The sequence below is a fragment of the Aythya marila genome, assembly GCF_965140915.1.
Source record: "Aythya marila genome assembly, chromosome: Z".
Classification (NCBI taxonomy): domain Eukaryota; kingdom Metazoa; phylum Chordata; class Aves; order Anseriformes; family Anatidae; genus Aythya; species Aythya marila.
Genome location: NC_139080.1, coordinates 18,026,200 through 18,044,276, shown reverse-complemented (window position 1 = coordinate 18,044,276; position 18,077 = coordinate 18,026,200).

The following is an 18,077-nucleotide window of genomic DNA, read 5'->3' as shown; positions in this document are numbered from 1 at the left end:
GTAGCTAAACTGGTAGACCTGAATTGTCTTTTCTTTTTTTTTTTTTTTTTTTTTTTTTTCAGAGGATGACAAAGAAATTCCCCTGGCACCCACTGCCAAAGATATTTTGTGTTCTGATCATGGTCCTTCTTCTTCATCAGTACACATGCTTGCTTTGTTACACACATACAGTCTGACCAAAGAATAAGCACATTTGCAAAGATGTTTTTGGCAGCAGGTTTGCTATTTTCTGAGAAAGTAGTTTTTAATACCAGAAAATGTGACAGGACCTTCACTGTAATGGTGCTGTGCAGTCTTGGGGAACTTAACACAAAATTTTATAGTTGAGGTGTGAGAGAGACTGCATGTGAGTGAGGCAATGGAGGGTTTAAAGAGCGATAACGTAAAAAACAAGAATAGTGCAAATTATTCATTATCAGGATAATAGTTACAAGATCAGTAATTTGTTATTATACATCGGAGCTTAATAAAAATGTCCATTACCTTGTAACTCCTTTCCAAGAGCAGTGCAAGCTGCTGCTTGCTCACTTCTGCAAGCCAAGGGACAGCCACTGAAATCCCCACAGACATCTACGGCACATCAGGATTCTTTCACATTAAGAATGAAACATGTCCAGATTGATCAGTTTATCATCCTGAGGTTCTGCCAGACCTTGAAAGACGGGTATCAGTGAGCAGCTCAGCACTAGATACACCCAGCAGCGTAAGATACCAAGTGGGAAAGAACACAGAGGCAGGCAGAACTCAGTTAAGTTGACATCCTTTGGTTTGATTGTTTGTTTGTGTTGTTTGTTTGCTTGTTTGTTTCTTTGCTTGATTTAAGATAAAATCTGTTGTTTGAGGTCTGGTTTAGTTTTCTAAATCAGCCAGAAAGCTTTACATTCTAGATCTTATTTGAAAAATAGCATCCACTGTGATAAGAGAATTCAGGCAATGGAGTCATGGAGTGATACCCTTACTTGCTTACCACATGGGGTTGAAAGGTTGTGCCTGTTCATAGGAGTGGAGAAGGCACTCACAAGGTGCATTCACTAGTATAATATTACACCATTTTTTCTGGTCTGTGATGTCCTGGCCCACTATCATGAGTTCACGGCACCAACAACTACATTTTTAATCCCACATAGAAAGAAATGCTTGCTGTTGTTGTGTTTTGAAAGGCAGACCTGCCTTGGCTGTTTAGGCCAGATGTTTTTTGAGAAAATGATGCAAGAGCAACAGAATTTACTGTGATGACTGCACTTGCTCCTCCAAGTTCACCAGCTATGGATGCTCTTCAAGATAGCATGTTCAAAAAACAACAGCAGCAACTTTATAATTCAGAAATGAATCAACCATGCAAAACCTGGTTTGGTGATTTCATCTATACTTTCTCTCACTTCTGGAGTCCTTCTGCTTGCTCTTCAGAGTGTCTAGTGTCAGTATGATGAGGCAAAGTTTAGTACCTCACAACCATGGTAACCAAACATTTAATTCCTTGATACAATTTTTTGATCATACACACACAAATGTGTTGCTAATACCATCTGATTGATCAGTAGTTTCCAAACCCACTTTAATGCTAGAACAGAATGGAAATTCTTGTGTCCATAGCCAAGCTTCAGCTCTTCACACACTTCCCTTGCCCCTTCCCTCATCTAAGATATATAAATACACTTGGATATATATGTATCATCTGGCATCTCCCCCTGTACAAAACTTCCTCTAGTCATTACACAGCAATGTATTTAAAGGACTTGTTCTTGAAAGCTGTCTTAGTAAAGCAACTGTCTAATTAAAATAGTTATGTGCTACTCAATAATCTATTCAGCACATCCCTGTTGCCAGTTTTTAAGAACCAGCAAACTCAAAGGATAAATTTTGCCATAGGACTTAGGAGTTTCATGTTAAAGCTCATATTCTGTTTGGCACCTGGACAAAAATTGTTTGCCTGAATAGTGTTGAAAATTTTATAAAAATGAACTTTGTTTACATTCTTTGCTTCTTTTAGAAGAAACTGTTGTTATCCCTGTTGCGGAAGAAAAGAAAATTTTGATCCCCTGGAAAAAGTTAGTCTAATGATTTAACTGAGTTGTTAATATTACTTTCATCCAATCCTACAAATTTATCTTTTTTTTTTTTTTTTTTTCTTTTTCTTTTTTTTTTTTTTAAATCTCTAAAGCTAAATTACATTTCACTTAGCTTCATCATGAGGGAATATACTTTCAATGGAAGATTTTTGTTGTAAAATCTTAGTTTTTCAGTCCTTAAATGGGGAACAGAATAGCAAAGCTATCTAAAGAATATCTTAACACTTTGCCTTTCCTAAACAATTTGGGCTTAGCAAATCAGCATTTGTTTCAACAGTTGCAATCCTGATATACATTGACCATTGTCACATTCAGTCTGCAATCTTGATGAATAACTTCCCTTTCTCCTTCATCTATCTTATTTGTGACTACACACAAATAATCACCAGATTAGCAAGCTGTGTTGCAAATGGAAGGTAAATACTAGGAGTACAATCACCACCATGAGCACTGCCACTTTAGTAAGAAAACAACTCCCATTTGTTATTTGTTGACTATATTCAGCTGACTTTTCCTTGTTGTTTTAAAGTTTGTAAGTAAGACAAAGTATGTAGGGATAGGTGATAACATTTTTAGGCCACTTGATGATAGATTTCTCTTAAAAAGAAAAAAAAAAAAAAGAAACTGAAAAGAGAGATTTATCCTCAGTATTTCTTATGCTTCATATTTCTCTGTTTTAAGGTAAGTTTCTATTAGTCTAATCTAGTTCCATGGAAATGTCTCATGTATCAAAATACATTGAAACTGAAAGAGTTTCAAAATTATCAGAAGAAGACAATTAAAAACTACTGGATTAATCAACGTCATGTTAGATTACAATCTACTTCTTAATGAATTAGATGTTATTTCCTTGAAAACACCACCAACAAAATTTAGAGCACAAATTTCTTTTTCCCCAGTGTTTATCTGAAATTTTCAGTGTTTCCATTTGATGAGACTGATATCACAGGTTCCTTACAAGCCAAGTTCAGAGTCTGACTGGTAAGTCACTGCCAACTTTTACACATTTCCTACTTCCGAGAAAATTATTTGACTGTGATGTCTCATACTTACATTATCAAATGCTGGTGTGAGTTAACTGCAATAACACATTTCCTCCACCTCCAGAGCACCATCAACTCTAATGACAACAATCAAATTTCCACTCCTATTTAGAATAATCTTTTTGGCTTTGCATTGGGCAGTATTTATATTTGGAAGCAAACTGGTTGAATAGAAACCTTCAGTTAAGCCTTCCCTTGTCTTCAGACTGAAATGTACTTTTAGTATTGGAAGAGGCTCATTCTTTATGTATGGCCCTGTAAAATAAAATATGTTTTATAGATACACTTATCTTCTAACAACACCTGGAGACAAAGCTATAGAGAATACTCTTGTTAAAAGAAATAGTGCCAGCGGTTAAAATTGGATATGTTCAACTTGGTGCTGCTTATCTTGTAGCTCTCTGCTAGAGTAGCTGGTCTTAATAATATTGAAGAAAACTATACTCTGCCATGAGATTATTAGTGCTCTGAAAGTGGACAGCATCCAAAGCAAGATAAAGCTTTGTTTAGAATATGTACATTGATTACCACTTATGTTACAAAAGGAATAATTTAAGACAGAAATGGCTATTGTAACTATTTGGGAAATGGAAAAACAGTGACATAGAAAGTGATCAATGTGTTTAGTAATCAAATGCTGAAAAGTAATCTGATAGTTTTATTATTATTATTGTTAAAACAAAAAATACCAGGAGGAAGTATTGGCTAAATAGGTGTATGAACTGGTTATAGGCCAAATTAGTAAGGTAATTGGAATAGAAAAATCAGTACTTTAGAGGTAAGCCATTCTGGACTGGTATTTGAAATGTCATAAGGATCACAAAGAATATAATGTTTCATGCAAGCAACTCACAAGTGTGTAACTGGGATTTGATGACAGGATAGAAGTCATTCTGATGTTGAAAATTAAAACTTGTGATTTGTATCTTGGGGTGGTTAACTTCTTGTATCTGTAACGGAGGCTTGAAAGGAGACTGCATTTCCATATATGTATTTTGCACTGTATTTTAAATACTTTAATCCTGCCAGCTGTTTACCTGCAGGGGCCAGAGAGATTTACATTTTCCCTCAGTGCATAATTTGGCTTTTGGGGAATGAGGGTAGGCAGGGTTACTTTCTTTTGAAGCATCAGACAACGGCTGCAGAAAGTGATGGGATATTGGGACAGAATTTATTGGTATTTTTTTTAAGCTGGACAAAAACCTTTTCAGCCCTGCTCAGTTGTTTAGGAAAACCCTGACTGCCCAGGTCAATCAAGTTAAGTGCATTATTAAGTATAATACAATATGAAACATGATCATTAAGTACAATACACATTCCTCTCCGAAGTTCAGCATGTGTTGTCTGACTGTTGACAGTCTTTTCTGTTTTCTGCCTTTCTTTGTGGTATCAAGTAGTGTTCATCTTCTAGGATCCCCTATGCCTTTTCTTAAAACAAATGCCCCATTACTACTAAGGCTGTGATAGGGACATTCGTGACATCTTTTTTTTTTTTCCTATTTTATTCTTGCATATTATCGTCCCTCACATTTTTTTGTCTTGATGCTGAAAATTTAGGGTTAGACACAGAGTGGCAGAAACTGTTATATAGGATTTTGAAGTTTCGTGGGGAAGTGCATAGTTACATATTTAGGGCAGTCAGAGTAGATAGTTTTGTAGACAGTTGTGGAATTTGTGGTTGGCTCATATTGTTCCTTAGCCCTTCGATCTCACCAAATAATTGTCAAACCTAAGATTTTTAATTTGCTTTGGGAAAGACTGAAAAAAGAACTGTGTCTGAAATCCAAAGACAGGACTGAATCTCCAAGCAGGCATTTCAGTTCAAGAAAGAATTTGACTGGAACATTAGTCAGAAAGAGTCCTCTTCTGATGGACTAGAGCTATTCCTGTGTGAAGCAGACTGAAGTTAAACGTGCTCTGTGACGGTAGCTGTTTAGAATAGGTTTGCTGTCCTAAAAAACATTAAGTATAGGCAATTGCTCCTTATGTCCTTTAATTGAACATACTGAGAATATACAGTTTACAATCGACACTTAATTTTTTACCTTTTATTATTATTATTTTATTTTATTTTTTAAAGTAGGCACTCCTATGCCCTTCTCTGTTTCACTGGTTCATCAGCCAGAAGAGTAAGTTCTAGCTTCTGATGATGCAGGAATATAATAATCACTTATCTGTGTTTCCATTCTGACTTCATGGTGTACACAGGTTGGCAGTATAGCAGGATTTTGTCTTTGGACAGTGATGTTAAGAGTCGCAACCTTCTATGCCAAACGACATAAAAAACATCACTGCAACTTACCAATCACTATTTTTGGTACTGTTCCAAAAGCAGCAGAGAAGATTGGACAGCCTATATTAGGTTCCTTGCTCAGTTTTGTAAGGTGTCACTCAACACCTGCTTGACACTTGGAGACTATAGGCCACTTCATTTATTTCTTCCAGATGCATAAAGCCAACTACTAGTTCTACAAGAAGTTTTGTGGTCAATGAGCTATTTTTGCAGGAGGAACTCCTACTGAACCACCTCGGTCTTACATCTACACCTTGATGGTGCAGCAAGGTGCACCCGGATTGCTGTGTATACAGCAATAGTAAACCCTATTCTTCCTAGAAGGGAAGAAATACTGGATAGGGCTAAAATAAAAGTGTTTATCCCATGAATTATGAATTCCCTGATAAACATGCTGACTGGCCAGAACAGATTAGTTATTCGGGAAAGGATCATTCTTGTAAAACCGCCATGATCCAACCTGCTGGAGCTAATTCTGTCTACTCCCTGAGCAGAATTGTGATGATCCCTTAAAAGAAGAAACACCTATATATCCTTAGTTGTTATTGAGTGAGTAAGATATATTTGGAATTACAGCTCAGCTGTAAAGACAGTATAGAATGTAGAGAGAATACCCAGCACTGGTTAACAGTGTGCAGACATCAAACCAGTTGGATGCCCTCAGGGAAACATTTGAACATAAGCTTATTTGATTAAGCAGCATTTCAATCTTTATTTAGCTGGATGGTAAGCATCTCTTTCCTATCACTGGATTAGCATTTGCAAGGGACCAACAGTGAAATACACAAATACTCACTCAAAGGAGACCAAATTGTTTCTTCTCCTACAGTTGCTGTATTATTAAATCTATTTGTGCAACAAATCTTTATCTGTTGTGCATAAGAATACTTAATCCAGAGCTGTTACATGTTCCTCATTTGAGTCTTAGGTATTCCCACATCACATTCAGGGATGTGTAAAGGGACAGATCAAAGCCAAAGGCCTTTTATTTCCTTCCCTTATAAATCTGTTAAAAGCTTTTTAATAGCAGGGCATGAAATATGTGTGTGTGTGTATACACACACACTCACAATACAAAGAACAGTTAATTTGTGGAAGTAATTCAAAGGAAGGAGAAAAAAGTATCATGTATTTTACTCTTGGACATGACTTCAGTGGCGGGAGGTAATTGCTGAGAGTCTGACTGAAGATTAAAGTACCACTCTATCAAAATAAGCATACATCCTAGACTTGTCCCGCAGGGAGCAGTGTTTCATAAATGCATAAACAGGTGGCATAGTGCATACTCCAAAGATGGGAGTATTTCCAAAAGAAGCTGCAGAAGCTTTTATGGAGTAAATCTTTATCTGTCTGGGGAGAAGATTCTCATTTAGCTATCTGTTAACACAGTGTAATTGAGTTAGCAATCCATATGGATTAGTTTGGGAAGAAAATGTGCAGCACTACTTGTAAAAATGGTTTCCTTTTTTACTTTTTCAATGAAACCAGTCACTTCAATTGGGTTATGAATGTTTTGGTAAGATGTAAGTCATCAAAAAGTCTTCTAACATATACAGTATTTGAAGCCTTTTTATAGTATTTAAGTGATTGACATGGAAGGCTTACAAATATTTGAAGAAGAAATTTTTGCTTGAGTATTAAGGTAAAATGGAATTTTATTGGTTTTCAAGAAGCAGAATTAAAATATTCATAAAAGTTCCTATAGCCACACAAAGGCAATTTAATAAACAAAATTAATGAGTCAAAAAACAGCCCCCATTCATTTCACCTCTGATGCTAGAAAGGAAGTGCTCAATAACTGCAAAGTAACCACACAACAATTCTTTTGAGCATCTAAGAAGCTGGATGGATTGCTGTCAAGTACAAAGAAAAGCTGATACTTGATCAGACTCCCTGGGTCTCAGGGAAATAGGAGGAGCACTTATTTGGATGAACATAAGATTGCAAATTTTTATCATCGGCATCACTATAGGTGAAGGTTGTGAGAACAGCCTTATACACAGTAACAGGATCCTTCCACCAGACATGACAGAATGTTTTAGTCTCTGAATCAGGATGTCAGGCCAGAAATTCTTGCATATAACAAAGACAAAATTTGGCTTCAAGAGAAAAGGATGTGCCCAATGGCACGTGACTAAGTAGTCTTAGATCCAGGGTTATTGCTGCCTACAGATTTCTCTAAAATTAAAGCTAGTTTTACTGATTCTTGTTGATGCTCTGAAATCCAGAGTTTGCAAATTCTATTCTGCAGGATGGCATTAGAAATTATATTATTTTTCATTCTAAGCCAAAATTTGGCAGAGATTTGAGAGACAGCATATTCTGCCTGTGATCTGGCAAAGAAGATACCCTAAATTAACTAGAAGTGGGTGGGGAAATATTATCCCTGAGGATCTTGCCTGGAAATAAAACATGGAGCTTTTGAAGTTCCTTGCACAGAAAAAAAAAAAAAAAAAAAAAAAAAAAAAAAAAAAAAGTTCAACAGAGAAATAAACTAGAGCAACTAATAGTCACACCAGCTTCCTAGGATACATAAAATCTATCCTGAAATTCTGGCTCCAAATCAGACCTAGGTCATTCTCATAGGAGGCAAGTACCCTAACCATATTTAGAGTCATTGCCAGCTTCAGTCCCTTGATTGGAACAGTCCTATTCTATACAGATAACTAGGTATTAGTTGGGCCAGAAAAATGGAAAGGAATTCCTTAGAATTCCTCAGAGTTTGGGAATTCACCTGGGATGCAGCAGCAGCAGGTGCAAGTCCCTCGAGTGTGCCTTCCCAGATAGTATAATTTCCATCTATTGGCTCATCTCATGCAAGTTCAGTGATTTGATCTGAAGTGCCTGGGATGCAAAATATTTCAAAACATGTTTACTTAAGCCAGAATTTCCTCATAAATCACAACGATTTCAATGAATCCACATTTCCCAACATTATTTCATTTTTTCAGAGAATATTTTGCAAGCTGCCAAGACTGAGAGCTGTTTATGTTGCTGACAACTCAAACAGCAGGCCTCTAATAGGTTAAAAAAAAATCAAAATGAAGCCTAAAAATAAAACCTTCTTGAGTTACCCTAGTAGTAGATTAATGATATGCCACAGATAAAGAGAGTTAAGTACCTAGACACTACTAGCAATTCTAATCGCAGATGAGACGGTTGGCTATACTGCCATTTTATGCCCTCAGGAGATGGAGAAGGTCATTCAAGTGCACAGATGTGGGATGCTGAGCCTACTGGCCAAAAAAGAAATTCCAAACTCCAAAAAACGTTGTGCCAGGATGGAATATATATAACCACATCACTCAAAGAATGACTGTGTGTCTTTAAGGCAATGCCTATGGAAAGGAATAAAAGGCCCAACAGGCGCCGGTAAGAACTGGATTTTTGTGTGACACCATTTGTTTTCTATTATGGATATTTGCGTCTTAGGTTAACATTCCTCTGAGATAAGACTTCATACCTGATAACATTCATCCCCAGGCCAGGCCACAGATCTATGTCCCTGGCACCATACAACTATTTCTGTCTGGAATCCAAAATACTCCCAAGAACCACATCACTTTGTCTTTCAGTTTTTGTTGTTGTTGTTGTTGTTTCTTTCCCTCTCCTTTTTTTTTTTTTTTTTTTTGTTTTTGTTTTTGTTTTGATGTAGAGACCTGGTCAGAAAAATTGCCCGGGAATAGGAAAATGAATCGTGATCCTGGAAAGAGACCCTGAGCACATATGAAAGACCATATGGTAATGATCAAAGTTGAGGAAAAACAAAAAGCTGCCTTCCACCTGCAAAACAGAATTGTCTGAAGATAGTGAAATGGGAATGCTTTGAAGATAAGCCATCATGCAGTGTGGGAAAAGGAGGCAAGAAGTGAAACCTGGTTTTGAGACAATTTCCTAAGGTGCACTCTGTGATTGGTGAGTGGGGGAGCCAGGTGCTGATTATTTTCTACTCTGTTCTAACATGTAAAAGTCAGCAGCAGAAGTGCTAATTGCATTTGTTACCTGCTTTTCCTCATAACCTGCCTTCCAGTGGATAGAAAGCAGGCAAGGGAGAAACTGAAAATGATCTCAGCTCTTTCCCTGAAAAATATTTCAGGTAGTCTGTCATCTCCCCTTCCTGAAATGGGATTCCCATATTGCCTCCCATGTTCTTCTCCTGGAGCTCTTTGGGAAGATAGAGGTTTAAGTTCAAACATGGGCTTTGCATTTTCTCGCTCACATGTTTCTTAGTCTGAAATGTGAAGGTAGGCACTGGTGGGAAGTGAGGATGCTATTTCTGAGGTCACATCCAGAGGAGTATACCTAAATGCACTCCTGTTGCGTTCACTTGTAGCATCTATGCCTCCTTCAGAAAATATGTAGAATCTTCAGACATTGGCAGGACTTCATTACTGAACCAAACTACTAGTGTTAGATAAAAGAAAGGTAGAGAAGGCATTTCTTAGCCCATCTTTGTAGCAGGGGCAGCCGCCTCAGCCATCTTTTTTAAGGGCGGCAGAAAAATACCTGGAACTTGAGAAAATATGACAAAATGAAAATACATCTGTAATTCAGACTTAAGCTGTGCAAGGCAAGGAGAGTCAGATCTAGTGATGTCACTTTGACAGTTTCAACATCCCTCAGTTAGTTAGATAATATTTTACGGAGCAAAAATTAATCATCGCTCAGACAACGAAGAGTGGTACTGATGACTGATCTTGACATGCTTACAGTTGAGATAGCAGCAGCTTAACTAGTCTCTGTTTATAGACATATAAGTGGTTATAGGAACATAAAGGTGGTTACCGTGGCTCCATCTAGCCCACGTCCTGTTTCTGATGGGGAATGAATGTAGGCAGCCGTCTAGGTCTGCAGGGATGCCTGCTGAGTCGTATACCTTCAAGTATTCTCACAGCCTCCAGTCATTTATGCATAAGGGATTTCTAAGCTGGAGGTGGCTTCTATGTATTTAATAACCTTTAATGATCTTTCCCCTCCCCACCCCCCAATAGCTTGTTTAGTCTCTCTTTTGAGACATATAAACACTTAGCATTCACATCACGCCTATGGGAGTAGACAAAAACGTACATCTGAAGCTCAGTGCATCTCAGCTCTTCAGATTTCTACACTAGGCTAAATGGATCAAAACCTACCAGCTATTAAAGGAATACAGTTTAAGTGTGGATATCCGCATTGTGGACAGGTGGGTAGTTCTCACATCACCTCACATAGAAGCAGATACTTTACAAGTTACAGTGATGGGCTGCAGCAAAGTTGTTTCCAATTTACCTTTCTTTTTAAAATTTGGATTATATTGACAGTGGCAGGTTTTGCTTTTTATAGCTACTTAAAGCTTTTTTATAGATACCTAAAAAAAATATTGTTTAAATCATTTGATTTACATAGCTATTACACTTGCACAAGAGCAAAATGTGGAATCTAGTTACTGAATGCTTTCACTGATGTTATTCAGTACTACTCCCTGTTGAGCCAAATGAACCATACTCTCCTCTGAGTTGCTCTATGTATAGCTGCAAAGAGCGATTGCAAACCAGGGATCATGAAAGTGTTAAAGAAAACGTTTACTTGTAGTGGTAAAATATTTAGTAGTTTCTTTTATAGTGTTTTCCTCAGTTCTTTTTTTTTTTTTTTTTTTTTTTTTTTTTAAAAAACAGATATTATGCCAGTTGTAATTTTGGGGTATTTTATATGTTTAAAGTCCAGACTTCAGGATGTTGACTGGTGAAGGAACTTTGCTATCAGTACCCCTATGGTAAACTGGATATCTGTCTTGCCAAAAAGAAAGAAAAAGTGCACCATATAAAGCTAAAAACCTCATGACCTATGCAATATATTAATAAATGAGACAGTCTGCAATGCAAAGGCCATGCAACTGCAACATTTCCTCAGCCATGTCTAACACTCAAAAAGATTTTCTCAAGCACTGTGCAGACACCCCAGATGAGGCAATAAAAGCGGTCAGGTGGGGGTGAGGGGGAAGAAAGCAAAATTACATTTCATTTCTGAGCAGCTCTCTATGTAATTTTGACAAAACACCTACTTGGCAACAACTTATCAGATTGTCTGTAAACCAAAATGGTGAAACATCCAAGCACTGACCGGAGAATATATTAGGGACTGCTTGTGGTAAGTGTTCTGTTCAGATTTTACATTTACAGTATTTCTCAGTTTGATGTTTTACTTCCCTTAGCTGGTTAAAGCAGAAGGCAGCAATGACAAGCCTGCATTTGATTAGAAAAATCATCTCAATAGGCTGACTAGAACTTTGCATACATATTCCTGTAACAGACATCCAAGGCAGCCTAAAAGACAACTGCTTTACTTGATAGACATGCTAAGAATTTTCTCATCTTCTCTACATAATGCAGGAAAATTCAAATATCTTCCAGTATTTATATCTGCAATAGCTGGGTAAACAGTATCTTCAAGTCTTCCTTGCTATTTTTTATATAGTTTTACAGTGATACCTGTGAAGAATAATTGTAGTTACTGTATTGAATACTGTAAAGCCACTGTTTTACTGGGATATTTTAAGAGGGTAAGCTGTACATATATGAAAATACTTAATATTCATTTGAATATTTCTGCAATATCAAAAAATACTTTTGAATCTGGGAAGTTTAGCCACATATGAGTACATGAGTCTGATAACTGGCTTTTGAAAAGCTGATGATCACTACTGTGAAAAAAGAAACACCCTACTTTTTTTTTTTTTTTTTTTTTTTTTTTTTTTTTCCCAAATATCCAGCAGTTCCAGCTCTCCAGAAAATGCACAAACTAGAACACAAGTTTATTGCAAAGTGACATATGCATGGTTGATCCAGTAGTTCACACACACTAGCAAAATTCTAGGTGTAAATTACACCCCCACATCCAAGCAAGAACTTGACACAGTTTGTATGCAGAGTACACACACACATATATGTGTTTATATTTAACTCTCCACTTAGTAGTTAAGATAGACAAATTTTCTGTTGGTCTGTTGTTACCTTTTCTTGCCTTTTATTTTTAGGTGTTACGCTAATTCAATTCCACACATAATGTGATATTAAAGTATCCAGTGATGAGTTAGGAGTGTCTAGAGCTCCCACAGACATATTAACTGTATACCTCTGTACCTCTCCCAGGTGTCACCTCAGAATTTCAAGAACAATTTGGCAGGTGCAACACCCAAGCAATGTATACCACTGAATACATACTAGTTAAGTTAGTGTGGGAAGCCAAAAAGTTCTTTGCCACTGAATTCCAAAATTTGCTATGTGAAAACCCTCTGTAAAGCCAGACGGATTACTGGAGTCACTTTTTTCACTGACTCCCCTGAAGGACGTGAGAAAGTGGGCTATGAAGATGTTGAAGGGCCCACAGGGAAAGATGTATGAGGAGCAGCTGAAGTCACTGGGCCTGTTCAACGTGGAAAAGAGGAGGCTGAGGGGAGACCTCATTGCGGCCTACAGCTTCCTCACGAGGGGCAGGTGCCAATCTGTTCTCTTTAGTGACCAGCGACAGGACCAGAGGGAATGGAGTCAAGCTGCGACAAGGGAGGTTCACGCTGGAAGAGGTTCTTCACCAAGAGGGTGGTCGCGCACTGGAACAGGCTCCCCAGGGACATAGTCACCGCACCAAGCCTGTTGGAGTTTGAGAAGCGTTTGGATTGTGCTCGTAGTCATATGGTCTGAATTTTTGGGTAGACTTGTGTGGTGCCAGGAGTTGGACTCAGTGATCCTTGTGGGTGATCCTTGTGGGTCTCTTCCAACTCAGGATAGTCTACAATTCTACATGTGTAAAGTGAGTTAGTTTCTTAAACAGCCAAATTGACCCATCCTTTTTATATTGAATCTGTGCATGGCAGTATAGACAGAGACCACTGGAGGGGAATAAAACAAACAAACCTGACATCAGATTTGTCACGTTCTGTTATTCAGGTCAAGAAATAATTTTAAGCAAAATCTTTAAGCTACAGATAATAGTTCCACAATTTCAAGTTTCTGTAGGCCAGACAGCCTTCCTATTTAATCTAATCAACTTCTCCAAAAAGCTTTAATTTATATTTTCTGCACAGAAAAGCTTCAAGGCAGGGACATTTCTATGATCAGTCATGATAAATGTGAAGAATCCTTATTTTAAATCCAACTGAATTCCAGCTTTCAATACAATTTCAAAATATATTTTTTGTTTTTATTATTGTGTTGAGCTGTTGTAGGCACATTTACTTCAGAAATGTTCTGCTGTCGCTGATACTCTCTAGCATTAATCAAGTACTAAAAAAAAAAAAAAATCCTCCTCAGAATGTCAGGAGAAGATGACAAGGACTTACCAAAGAAAGCTACATTGCCAGACATACTGTAACTTATCACACAACTGTCTAAAATTATTTTGTAGGTTACTTCAGATTTATCTGTTGTTTTGTTCTTTTTGGAATAATAAAATATGCTCACATGCCCAGTAACCAAATGTAAGGTCAGATAACTCTATGTCTGGCAAAAACAAACTACACAAATTCCTGGTGTGAAATTACAGGTAAAAGCTAAAATTAGTCCAAATTAACTTTTCCTTCTCTAACATGACAAAACTTTGCAGATAAGGGTAATTAAATTTTCCATTTCATAATATCACTTAATAGTCTGATTTGTTTTAAATTATCCATCAAACTGCGTAGTTAAGGAATATACTACTAGAAATCTGAAACTGTGCTCTTAGTTTCCTGACAGTCTTTAGGTTCCATTACATCATTGTAATTTTAAGAGTTTTAAATATTTTTAATAAAAATATATTCATAGGAAATATGAATGCTACCCTATCTTCAAAATAATGTGTCCCATAAAAACCTTTAAATTACCTTTTTTTTTTTTTTTTTTTTTTTCACAACATAAACATGCAAAATATATCAAAGCATGTGCAGGTACACACCCACATTTAGTAGAGAATCTAATACTGCAAAGAGTATATTAAATGTTTGTATGTGAATTCAGCAACAGAATGGAGAACATTTACTGGCAGCATTTTAATTTTGTTTAGGTATGAGAAAAGACAGTACAGTATACAGATTAGGGTACTTCCGAGCATCCCAAAGACAGATAATGTTGGTTGGTATGGTTTTTTATTTTGTTTTGTTTTCCTGTGACAAAAGATGACAGTAAGAAGGAAATGCAAATACAGGGTAAAAGAAAGAAGAAGAAAAAAAAAAAAAAAAAAAAAAAGCTAAAATTTATCCAAAATATCCCTGTTTTTAAGCAGAAATTATAGTACTGGAGTGGCCAATCTTCCAAAAATCCATGCATTGAAATTTCCACATGGTCAAGAGGGATAAAATAGAAGAAATGTAAAGAAATGTACCACATACTTTGTAGACCTGTTAGGAGTAAAAGTAGTAGCATATCGAAGAAAAAAAATTGACATCTTCCTACATGACCCAGCTTCTACAGACATTGTTGCTGGTTTGTGTCTGTACACGTCTTTGGGACCACTAATACCACATACAGCTCCACCAAGGTGCAGTGGAGATTACCCAACAGACACCAAGATTGATGTGGAAAATTTTGGGAAGTCCTCCCTATGTCCACAAAGTTGTGAATGTGTGAAGCCACACGCTACTCTACCAAGCTATAGTTACACAGAAGTGCATGTACACAAAGTAATGAATTCAAAACTTTCTTAAAAGCAAGCACGTTCACCCATATGTGATTCAAATACTCCACATCTCATTGTGACATGCAACTTCCCAAGAAACCAATCAAAGATAAGCCTTTTTTTTTTTTTTTTCTCCAGAAAATTGGTGATACTGTAGAATGATTTGATAAAACTGAGACAGGATTAAGTCAAGTAGCAGATTTCTGCCTCCTTATTTGAAATCCTTCACATAACAAATATGCAGAAGTCTGAGTATAAAGTACTTCAGGTTAGGCCTTGATACTTTTTTGCGTAAGCCTTTCCATAATAATGGATTCTACTGAACTGCAAGAAAAATTTCCCAAATCTACACAGCTCAATGCAAAAGTAACACCTATGTAAGGCATCTCTACAATGTTGGCATGCAATCGTCTTGTGATTCTTTAATATTTTATTTGTTGTTTCTGCTTAAGATTTGTCCTGGTTTCAGTTAGAACAGAGTTAATTTTCTTCCTAGCAGCTGGTAGAATGCTATGTTTTGGCTTAGGATGAGAAGAGTGCTGATAACACCCCGATGTTTTAATTGTTGCAGAGCAGTGCAACAATTAAAGTTTTAAAGTAAATTAAGTCCAAGCCAAGGACGTCTCAGCTTCTTGCTCTGTCCTGCCAACGGGCAGGCTGGGGGTGCAGCAAGAGCTGGGAGGGGACAGACCCAGGACAGGTGACCCAAACTAGCCAAAGGGGTATTCTGTACCATATGGGGTCATGCTGAACAATATATAGGGGTGGCTAGCCGGGGGGAGGGGGCCGGACTGCTCGGGGTTAGGCTGGACATCGGTCAGCAGGTGGTGAGCAATTGCATTGTGCATCACTTGTTTGTACACATTATTATTAGTAGTACTATTATCATCATTGTACTATTATGATTATTGTTATTATTATTATTGTTATTATTATTTTCCTGTCTTATTAAACTGTCTTTATCTCAACTCACGGGCTTCACTTTCCCGTTTCTCTCCCCCGTCCCAGAGAGGGAGAGGGGAGGGTGAGCGAATGGCTGTGTGGTGTAAATCTGCTGGGTTAAACCACGACAGATTGTAAGGTATCTTAGATGTATGTAAATTCCGCTGGGTAAATAATGTGTTTTATTTGTTGGGAACTTTGAAGTCTTCTTTTTTTTCATGAAGAATTTTGATGCTTCCAGAATTCTCAATTCATCACTACCAGGAAAAGATCTGATTAGTTATATGCAGCACAGCTACACTTACCACCATCAAGATGCATCACTAACCTCATTCAGCATTTACACTGGAGTCTTGAAAATCACTTTAGATTTCCAATGTCAGGATACTCAAAAGACTAATTATGGTACCTGTTTTTTTTTTGTTTTTTTTTTTTTTTTTGTTTTTTGATATATTTTGTATTTGTGAACAATTTTACCTGTCATAACACACCATGGATAAACGGTGGTGTTCAACAATGAAGCATTCACTTCTAAAGGAATGTAACTAAAGCTGGTCATATCATCTTGTACAATTTCAGCTTAAGCCTAGTTCTGGAGTACTCTGAGTACGTTAGTGAAAGGGGAATGAAGTTTAATATCTTTTTTTAAAATTGTTTTTAAATATATACATATATAATATAATCCCATTGGCACTAATCTTTTGTCTCTTGCAAACTGTTGCACTCAGTTTTACTCCTATGTTTCAAAAACTATAGCAACAATAATCAACTCTACCAGTGTCAGCATGCTCATTGTCAAGAACCCCTACATCCTAGATCAAAAAAACACCCAAGTCCTAGGAAAGTGGTTGGAGGAAAAGAAGGGCTTAGCTCAAACCTCACAAAGTAACTTCAAAGTGGCGTGCATGTTAGAGAACCATAACGAAGATGTGTGTGCATATAAATATATATATATATATGAATGTATGTATAAAATAAATGAACAGCAGCAACTTCCTCTAGCCTCTTTAAAAAGAAATTTAACAAATACTCTTTTGAATATTGCCATTATCTTAGCTGAAGAACCAAAGAAACTCTGCTCTATGTGAAACTGGTTCTAGTTACAAGTGGTATGGATTAACATAAAGCAGCTTCACAGATTAGGCTTCCAAAAATCATGACAGGTATTTAATGTTTATCAGTCATTACATTGGGCTACATAATTTCAAAAATCAAGTTGTGCATCTGCTGCATTAGATACTCAGGCACTTTTCTATTTTAATGCTGACAACTATCTCACAAAGCTTGAAGACAAAATAAGATCTTCCTGATCTTCACTTGCAAAACACAAAAGGAAGAAAAAAAAAGTCATCGAATAGCCTTTCTTGTTACCGCCTCATTAGTAAGGACTGCATACTTAGCTTTGCTGAAATACAAAGAGATGCAGGATACTGGACTGTTAAGATTCTAGTTTGGTGCACTTTGGTGTTCCTGGAGGAATGTAGGCTCCACTGCACAATGCAGCATTCAAAATTCAATAGGAAGATGAATTGAAGTAATAGTTCTTGTCTGTGGTAGGAAAACAGCAACATCAGCCAACTGGTTGATTACACTGAAACTGGGTCAAAAACAATGGTTTAAACAAATGTTAGCCAGCATATAGGGCAGCTGGTTAAAACTGAAACAAGTATATAAGCAAGTCCAGACAACGTAAGGTAGTTTTATGCCTTCTTTTTGCTAAAATGCAGTGGATAGCACTTCCACCATTCTTGAGCTCTGTGTGAAGAGAGTTCAGCTGTTTCTTTTGTGAGAGTTGGTTAGGATAAAATTCTAAGTTGCATGTGAATAAGGTGTACCCTTCCCCCACTTTGTAATAAATTTCTCTGACCGTCTGTTGATACCACAATTTGTTAACTACAATTTAAAGGAAAAAATAAATAAATCAAAAGCTGCGGACATGTAACAGCAAGGATTCCAAACAATGTTGTACATTAATATAATTAATGATTTAATGTCTTGTAACACAAACTGAGTTTAGACTATATATTCAATATTAAGTCTGAGATGCTATCACAGCATCTTTTGTCAGGCAACAGGAAACTTCAATGCAGATAAATATGCAAC